General features: G+C 46.5%; 1 pseudogene; it reads left to right on the top strand.

Moving 5' to 3' along the window:
• The first annotated feature begins 571 nt into the window (after positions 1-571).
• Positions 572-8,485, top strand: part of LOC128354292 (kalirin-like) — a 40,865-nt pseudogene continuing 32,951 nt past the window's right edge.

The following is an 8,485-nucleotide window of genomic DNA, read 5'->3' as shown; positions in this document are numbered from 1 at the left end:
GAGGGAGAGAGGGATAAAGAAGGAGGGAAGGAACGAAGGAAGGAAGAAGGAAGAAGGAAGGAAAGGAGGGAGGGAGGGAGGTATAAAGGAAAAGAGGAAGGGAGGAAGGTAGGAAAGAAGGACAGAGGAAAGAAAGAGGAGGAAGGAAAGGAGGAAGGAAAGGAAGGGAGGAAGGGGAGGGAGGGAAGAAGGAAGGAGGGAGGGAGGGATAAAGGAAGGAGGGAAGGAACGAAGGAAGGAAAGGAGGGAGGGAGGGAGGAAAGAAAGAGAGAAGGAGGGAGGGAGGAAGGAGGGAAGGAACGAAGGGAGGAGGACGGAATGAAGGGAGGAAAGAAGAAGGAAGGAAGGGGAGGGAGGGAAGAAGGAAGGAGGGAGGGAGGGATAAAGGAAGGAGGGAAGGAACGAAGGAAGGAAAGGAGGGAGGGAGGGAGGAAGGAAAGAAGGAAGGAGGGAGGTATAAAGGAAAAGAGGAAGGGAGGAAGGTAGGAAAGAAGGACAGAGGAAAGAAAGAGGAGGAAGGAAGGAGGGAAGGAAGGGGAGGGAGGAACTCATCACTCACCTGTCTGTCTCCTCTCAGCACACGCAGGAGAAGGTGCACCTGCTGATCCAGCTGGCAGAGAGCATGCTGGGTAAAGGTCACGCCCACCGGGTGGAGCTGCGTCGCTGCGTCTCTCCACGGTGGACAAACGTTACCGGGACTTCACCGTCAGGATGGGACAATACCGCCACCTGCTGGAGACGGCGCTGGGAGGATGCTCACAGGTAGAGTTACACATCTGCTCACAGGGGGGGGAAGGGAGGGAGGGAGGGAGGGAGGGAGGAAGGAGAGGAGGGAGAGAGGAAGAGAGGGAGGAAGGAATGAGGGAGGAAAGAAGGAAGGAAGAAGGAAGGAAGGAAAGGAGGGCCATTCTTCCTTTCCTTCATGTCTTCTTTTCCTTCCTTTCTGTCTTCCTTCCATCTTTTCTTGCCTTCCTTCCATCTTTCCTTTCCGCCTCCTTCCTTCCCTCCCCTCCTTTCCCTTCCTTCCTTCCTCCCCTCCATCTTTCCTTTCCGCCTCCTTCCTTCCCTCCCCTCCTTTCCCTTCCTTCCTTCCTCCCTCCCCTTTCCTTCCTCCCTTTCCTTCCTTTCTGTCCTTCCCCTTCCCTTCCCTTCCCTTCCCTCCTTCCTTCCTTCCTTCCTTCCTTCCTTCCTTCCTCCCTCCCTCCCTCCCTCCCTCCCACCCTTCCCTCCCTTTCCTTCCTTCCTTCCTTCCATCCATCTTTCCGTCCTGTCTTCTCTTTCTTCCTCCCTCCCTCTTTCCTTCCTCCCTCCCTTTCATCCCTTCCTTCAATCTTAAAGAGTTAAATAATAATAATACTGTTTCCTGTTTCCTGTTTCCTGTTTCCTGTCGCTGTCTCTTTTAGGACAACAAGGATTTGGAGTTGGAGCTGATCCCGAACAGTCTCTCTGACTCGGACCCTGAGGTGAACCTGTCCGACACCCGAGCCACCAGGTCAGCGACGAGAAGAGACGCTCCGCACGCAAGAAAGAGTGAGTAAACGCTGGAAGGGTTAGCGCAGGGGTGTCAAACACGCGGCCCGCGGGCCAGAACCCGGCCCGTCGAGGAGTCCAATCCGGCCCGCTTTGCTTCATGTCGTCTCTTCCTCCTTTTCTTCCTTCCATCTTTCCTTCCTTCCTTCCTTCCTTTCCTTCCATCTTTCCTTCCTTCCTTCCATCTGTCTTCCCTTCCTTCCTTCCTTCCATCTGTCTTTCCTTCCTTCCTCCCTTTCTTCCTTCCATATGTCTTTCCTTCCTTCCTCCCTTTTCTTTCCTTCCATCTTTCCTTCCTTCCTTCCTCCCTTTCTTCCTTCCTTCTTTCCTTCCTACCATCTTTCCTTTCTTTCTGTTTTTCTTTCCTGTCTTCTCTTCCTTCCTTCCTCCCTTTCTTCCTTCCTTCTTTCCATCTGTCTTTCCTTCCTTCCTCCCTTTCTTCTTTTCCTTCCATCTGTCTTTCCTTCCTTCCTTCCTCCCTTTCTTCCTTCCAGCTTTCCTTCCTCCCTTTCTTCCTTCCTTCTTTCCTTCCTCCCTTTCTTCCTTCCATCTGTCTTTCCATCCTCCCTCCCATTCTTCCTTCCATCTTTCCTTCCTTCCTTCCATCTGTCTTTCCTTCCTTCCTCCCTTTCTTCCTTCCATCTTTCCTTTCTTTCTGTTTTCCTTTCCTGTCTTCTCTTCCTTCCTTCGTGTCATCTGTCCTTACTTCCTTCTTTCCTTCCTTCCATCTGTCTTTCCTTCCTTCCTTTCTCCCTTCCATCTTTCCTTTCTTTCGGTTTTTCTTTCCTGTCTTCTCTTCCTTCCTTCCTTCCTTCCTTCTATCTGTCTTTCCTTCCTTTCTTTCTTCCATCTTACCTTCCTTCCTCCCTTTCTTCCTTCCTTCTTTCCTTCCTTCCATCTTTCCTTTCTTTCTGTCTTTCTTCCTTCCTTCTGTCTTTCCTTTCTTTCTGTCTTTCCTTCCTTCCTTCCATCTTTTCTTCCTTCCTTCTTTCCTTCCTTCCATCTTTCCTTTCTTTCTGTCTTTCCTTCCTTCCTTCTTTCCTTCCTTCCATCTTTCCTTTCTTTCTGTCTTTCCTTCCTTCCTCCCTTTCTTCCTTCCATCTTTCCATCTGTCTTTCCTTCCTTCCTCCCTTTCTTCCTTCCATCTTTCCTTTCTTTCTGTCTTTGCTCCCTTTCTTCTTTTCCTTCCATCTGTCTTTCCATCCTTCCTCCCTTTCTTCCTTCCATCTGTCTTTCCTTCCTTCCTTTCTCCCCTTCCATCTTTCCTTTCTTTCTGTTTTTCTTTCCTGTCTTCTCTTCCTCCCTTTCTTCTGTCCATCTTTCCTTCCTTCCTCCCTTTCTTCCTTCTTTCCTTCCTTCCTTCCTTCCTTCCTTCCTTCCTTCCTTCTGTCTTTCCTTCCTTCCTCCCTTTCTTCCTTCCTCCCTTCCTTCCTTCCTTCCTTCCTTCCTTCCTTCTGTCTTTCCTTCCTTTCTTCCATCTTTCCTTCCTTCCTTCCTTCCTTCCTTCTGTCTTTCCTTCCTTTCTTCCATCTTTCCTTCCTTCCTTCCTTCCTTCCTTCCTTCCTTCCTTCTGTCTTTCCTTCCTTCCCTCCCCTTTCTTTCTTCCTTCCTCCCTTCCTTCCTTCCTTCCTTCCTTCCTTCCTTCCTTCCTTCCTTCTGTCTTTCCTTCCTTTCTTCCATCTTTCCTTCCTTCCTTCCTTCCTTCCTTCTGTCTTTCCTTCCTTTCTTCCATCTTTCCTTCCTTCCTTCCTTCCTTCCTTCCTTCCTTCCTTCTGTCTTTCCTTCCTTCCTCCCTTTCTTTCTCCTTCCCTCCCTTCCTTCCTTCCTTCCTTCCTTCCTTTATTTTAATGTTCCGGCCCACATGAGATCAAATTGGGCTGTATGTGGCCCTTGAATGAAGATGAGTTTGACCCCTCTGGGTTAGCGGTAGACATCGGAGTCACGTTGCCATGGTAACGCCTGTTTGTTGTCGCTGTCGTCAGGTACATCATGGCCGAGCTGCTGCAGACGGAGAGAGTTTACGTCAGAGATCTGCAGGAGTGTATCGAGGTATGGAGGCAAAAAAAAGGACAAAATGGAAGGGAGGAAGGGTGGAAGGGAGGAAGGGAGGAAGGATGAAAGGGAGGAAGGGAGGAAGGAATGACAGAGGAAAGAAGAAGGGAGGAAAAAAAGCAAGGAAATAAGGAAGGAAGGGAGAAAAGAAAGAAGGAAGGAAAAGGAGGAGGGAAGAAGGAAGGAAGGACAGAAAGGAAAGAAGGAAGGAAGGGGAGGAGGGAAGGGGGAAGGAAGGACAGAGGAAAGAAGAAGGGAGGAAAAAAGCAAGGAAATAAGGAAGGGATGGAGAAAGGAAAGAAGGAAGGAAGGGGAGGAGGGAAGGAGGAAGGAAGGACAGAAAGAATGAAGGAAGGAATGGAGGAAGGACAGAAAGAAGGGAGGAAGGGTGGAAGGGAGGAAGGGAGGAAGGAAGGACAGAGGAAAGAAGAAGGGAGGAAAAAAAAGCAAGGAAATAAGGAAGGAAGGGAGAAAAGAAAGAAGGAAGGAAAGAGAGGAGGGAAGGAGGAAGGAATGAAGGAAGGGAGGAAGAAATGAAGGAAGGATGGAAGGGAGGAAGGGAAGGACAGAAGGGAGGAAGGAATGGAGGAAGGACAGAAGGGAGGAAGGAAGGAAGGAAGGAAGGGAGGAAGGATGGATGGATGGACGGAAGGGAGGAAGGAAGGAAGGACGGACGGAAGGAAGGGAGGGAGGAAGGAAGGAAGGATGGAAGGGAGGAAGGAAGGAAGGAATGATGTTATATTATATATTCTATAGTTTTATCTTATCAATTTTATTTTATTATTTTATTCTCTCTTATTTATTTAACTATTTTTTTTAATCTATTTAATTTTTTATTTTTATTTTATACTAATTTTATTTTTAGCATTTTTATAATTATTTTATTTTGCGTGCATTGGTCTCTAGTTTAGTCTTTTGTCTTTTTAATTTATTTTAGATTTATTTTTTTTTAGATTTTTTTCTCTTTTATTTTACTTATTTTTATCCATTTATTTCTTTTTTATTTATTTTATTTACATTTTTAAGCATTTTTATTTCCTCTCCAGTTTGGTCTTTTAAAATATTTTATTATTATTTTATTTATTTTGTTTTATTATCATCTTATCAATCAGCTGATTATAAATCTCTTTAAACACTAATCTGTATGAAAGCTGCTATAAAACACCTTCAACTCCTTAATTATACTTTATTATAATCTAAAATACTCTATAATAATCTAATACTACTTTATTATTTCATGTTTTGTTATATAAACCCGTTTATTTAAATCATTGTAATACCAACAGCGCCCTCTGCTGGTGGAACTGCAAACAGCACAGTCACAGGTCCACTGATATTCAGCTGGTGCAGACGTACCTGAGGTCTCTGTGTATTATGCTGGTTATACTGGTAGTACTACATTATACTGGTTATACTGGTTATACTGGTAGTATTATATTATACTGGTTATACTGGTTATACTGGTGGTAACGTTGTGTCTCGGTGCAGACGTACCTGTGGGAGATGACGAGCGGCTCTGAAGACGTTCCTGCTGGTCTGACCAACAAAGACGACATCGTGTTCGGAAACATCCAGGACATCTACGAGTTCCACAACAGGTAAATAATATATATACCATAATATATAATATAATATATACTAATATAATATATAATAATAATATATTATATATATATATATATTATTATATATATATATATATAATAATTTAAACTGTAACCTGAGACACTTCCTGTACTTTGTGTGTTTAGTATCTTCCTGAAGGAGCTGGAGAACTACGAGCAGCTTCCTGAAGACGTCGGTCACTGCTTCGTTACCTGGGTAACCGTCTGACCCCTGACCCTAACCCCGACCCTGACCCCTGACCCCTGACCCCAACCCTGACCCCTGACCCCTGACCCTGAGTCAGGGTTAGAGAGAATACACTGAATATGAGATGAGCTACTGGTAGTAATCTGTGTGTGTGTCTCTCTCTCTGTGTGTGTGTGTGTGTCTCTGTGTGTGTGTGTGTGTGTGTGTGTGTGTGTCTCTCTCTATATGTATGTGTGTGTCTCTGTGTGTGTGTGTGTGTGTGTGTGTCTCTCTATGTGTGTGTGTGTGTGTCTCTCTCTATGTGTGTGTGTGTGTGTCTCTGTGTGTGTGTGTGTGTGTGTGTGTGTGTGTGTCTGTGTGTGTGTGTGTGTGTCTCTCTCTATGTGTGTGTGTGTGTCTCTGTGTGTGTGTGTGTGTCTCTCTCTCTCTGTGTGTGTGTGTGTGTGTGTGTGTGTGTGTGTGTGTGTGTCTCTGTGTGTGTGTCTCTGTGTGTGTGTGTATGTTTGTGTGTGTGTGTGTGTGTGTGTGTATGTGTGTGTGTCTCTGTATGTGTGTGTCTGTGTGTGTGTCTGTGTGTGTGTGTGTGTGTGTGTGTCTCTATGTGTGTGTGTGTGTGTCTCTATGTGTGTGTGTGTGTGTGTGTGTGTGTGTGTGTGTGTGTGTGTGTGTGTGTGTGTGTGTGTGTGTGTGTGTGTGTGTGTTCCAGGCTGATAAGTTCCACATGTACGTGACGTACTGCAGGAACAAACCAGACTCCAGTCTCCTGATCCAGCAGCAGGGAGCCGGATTCTTCGAGGTCTCTGAGCATCTTCACACTTTATTCACTTTATTAACATTTCATTTACAGTGTTGGGAGGAAGGAAGGACGGAAGGAAAGAAGGGAGGAAGCATGGAAGGGAGGGAGGATGGAAGGATGGAAGGAAGGGAAGGGAGGGAAGGAGGAAGGAAGAGGGGATGGAAGGAAGGAAGGGAGGAAGGTAGGTAGGAAGGAAGGGAGGGAGGGAAGGAGGATGGAAGGAAGGAAGGATGGAAGGGAGGGAGGAAGGAAGGGAGGGAGAAAGGAAGGAAAGGAGAGAGAGAGGGAGGAAGGAAGGAAAGGAAGGGAGGGAGGATGGTAGGAAGGAAGGGAAAAAGGAAGGAAGGGAGGAAAGAGAGAAGGAAAGGAGGAAGGAAGGGTGGAAGGGAGGGAGGAAGGGAGGAATAAGAGAGGGAGGAAGGAAAGGAAGGGAGGAAAGAGAGAAGGAGGGAGGGAGGGAGGATGGAAGGAAGGAAGGAAGAAAGGAAAGGACAGAAAGGAGGAAGGGAGGATGGAAGGAATAAAGGAATGAAGAGAGGGAAGAAGGGAGGGAGGGAGGAAGGAAGGAAGGATGAAAGGGAGGATGGAAGGAAGGAAGGGAGGAATTTATTAACATTTCATTTACAGTGTTTATTTGTCCTCAATAATAATAGTTTAGTTTAGAGAAGCACACACACACACACACACACACACACACACAGAGAAGCACACACACACACACACACACAGAGGAACACACACACACACACACACACACACACAGAGAAGCACACACACACACACACACACACACACACACACACACACACAGAGGAACACACACAGAGAAGCACACACACACACACACACACACAGAGGAACACACACACACACACACACACACACACACACACACACACACACACACACACACACAGAGAAACACACCACACACACACACACACACACAGAGGAACACACGTTAAATAAAGATAAATTCTTCTTCTGTTTTAACTTAAACAATATTTACAGTAGTTCTGTTTTATTAAAGTATCAACGTGTGTTAAACAAGCAGCTTAATATTAAATATCCTGTTGTCCTCGAGTTAAGGAAGGAAAGGAAAGGAAGGGAGGGAGGGAGGAAGAATGAAAGGGAAGAAGGATGGAAGGAAGGGAGGGAAGGAGGAAGGAAGGTAGGAAGGAAGGAAGGAAGGGAGAAAGGATGGAAGGGAGGAAAGAGAGAAGGAGGGTGGGAGGAAGGGAAGAAAGAAGGGAGGGAGGGAGGAAGGAAAGGAGGAAGGAAGGAGGAAGGGAGGAAGAAAGGATTGAAGGGAGGAAGAAGGAAGGAGAGAGGGAGGAAAGAGAGAGAGAAGGAGGGAGGAAGGAAGGAAGGGAGAAAGGAAAGAAGGAAAGGAGGAGGAAGGGAGGGAGGGAGGGAGGACAGAAGGATGGAAGGAAGGGAGGGAGGGAGGATGGATGGAAGGAAGGATGGAAGGGAGGGAGGGAGGGAGAAAGGAGGGGAGGGAGGACAGAAGGAAGGAAGGAAGGAAGGACTGAAGGAAGGGAGGAAAAGAGGGAGGAAGGAAGGATGGAAGGGAGGGAGGAAGGAAGGAAGGGAGGGGGGAAGGAGGGAAGGAAGGATGGAAGGGAAGAAGGAATGAAGGAAGGGAGGGAGGATGGAAGGAAGGGAGGGAGGGAGGAAGGAAGGATGGAAGGGAGGGAGGAAGGAAAGGAGGAATGGAGGTAGGAAGGGAGGGAGGATGGCAGGGAGGAAGAAGGAAGGACAGGAGGGAGGATGGAAGGAAGGAAGGGAGGAGGGAAGGAATGAAGGAAAGGAAGTTAAGTTTTAGTGATTTAAATCTGTGATAAATAAGCTTTAGCATTTTATTTTGTAATTTACAGGAAGTCCAGCGGAGACACGGACTGACCAACTCCATCTCTTCTGCTCTCATCAAACCGGTTCAGAGGATCACCAAGTACCCAGCTGCTGCTAAAGGTACACCTCTCTAAGCTTTTAATCTGAAAGGGTGCCAACAGGAAGCTTTTAATCTGAAAGGGTGTGGGTTTTTTTTTATGGAGCCAAAAAGGAAAAAGTTTGTGTTTCCAAAATAAAAGATAAAAAACATTTTATTGTAACTTGAGTTCAATAAACCGTCTGTTTTGACTATTCCTTCCTTCCTTCCTTCCTTCCTTCCTTCCTTCCTTCCTTCCTTCCTTCCTTCCTTCCTTCCTTCCCTTCCTCCCTCCCTACTACCTTCTTCCCTCCCTCCCTCCTTCTCTCTTTCCTTCCTCCCTCTTACCTTCTTTCCTTCATTCC

This window comes from Scomber japonicus, chromosome 24 (assembly GCF_027409825.1).
Source record: "Scomber japonicus isolate fScoJap1 chromosome 24, fScoJap1.pri, whole genome shotgun sequence".
Lineage (NCBI taxonomy): Eukaryota > Metazoa > Chordata > Actinopteri > Scombriformes > Scombridae > Scomber > Scomber japonicus.
Note: the sequence above shows the minus strand (reverse complement) of the source record. Positions and strands in the feature narration are given on the sequence as shown.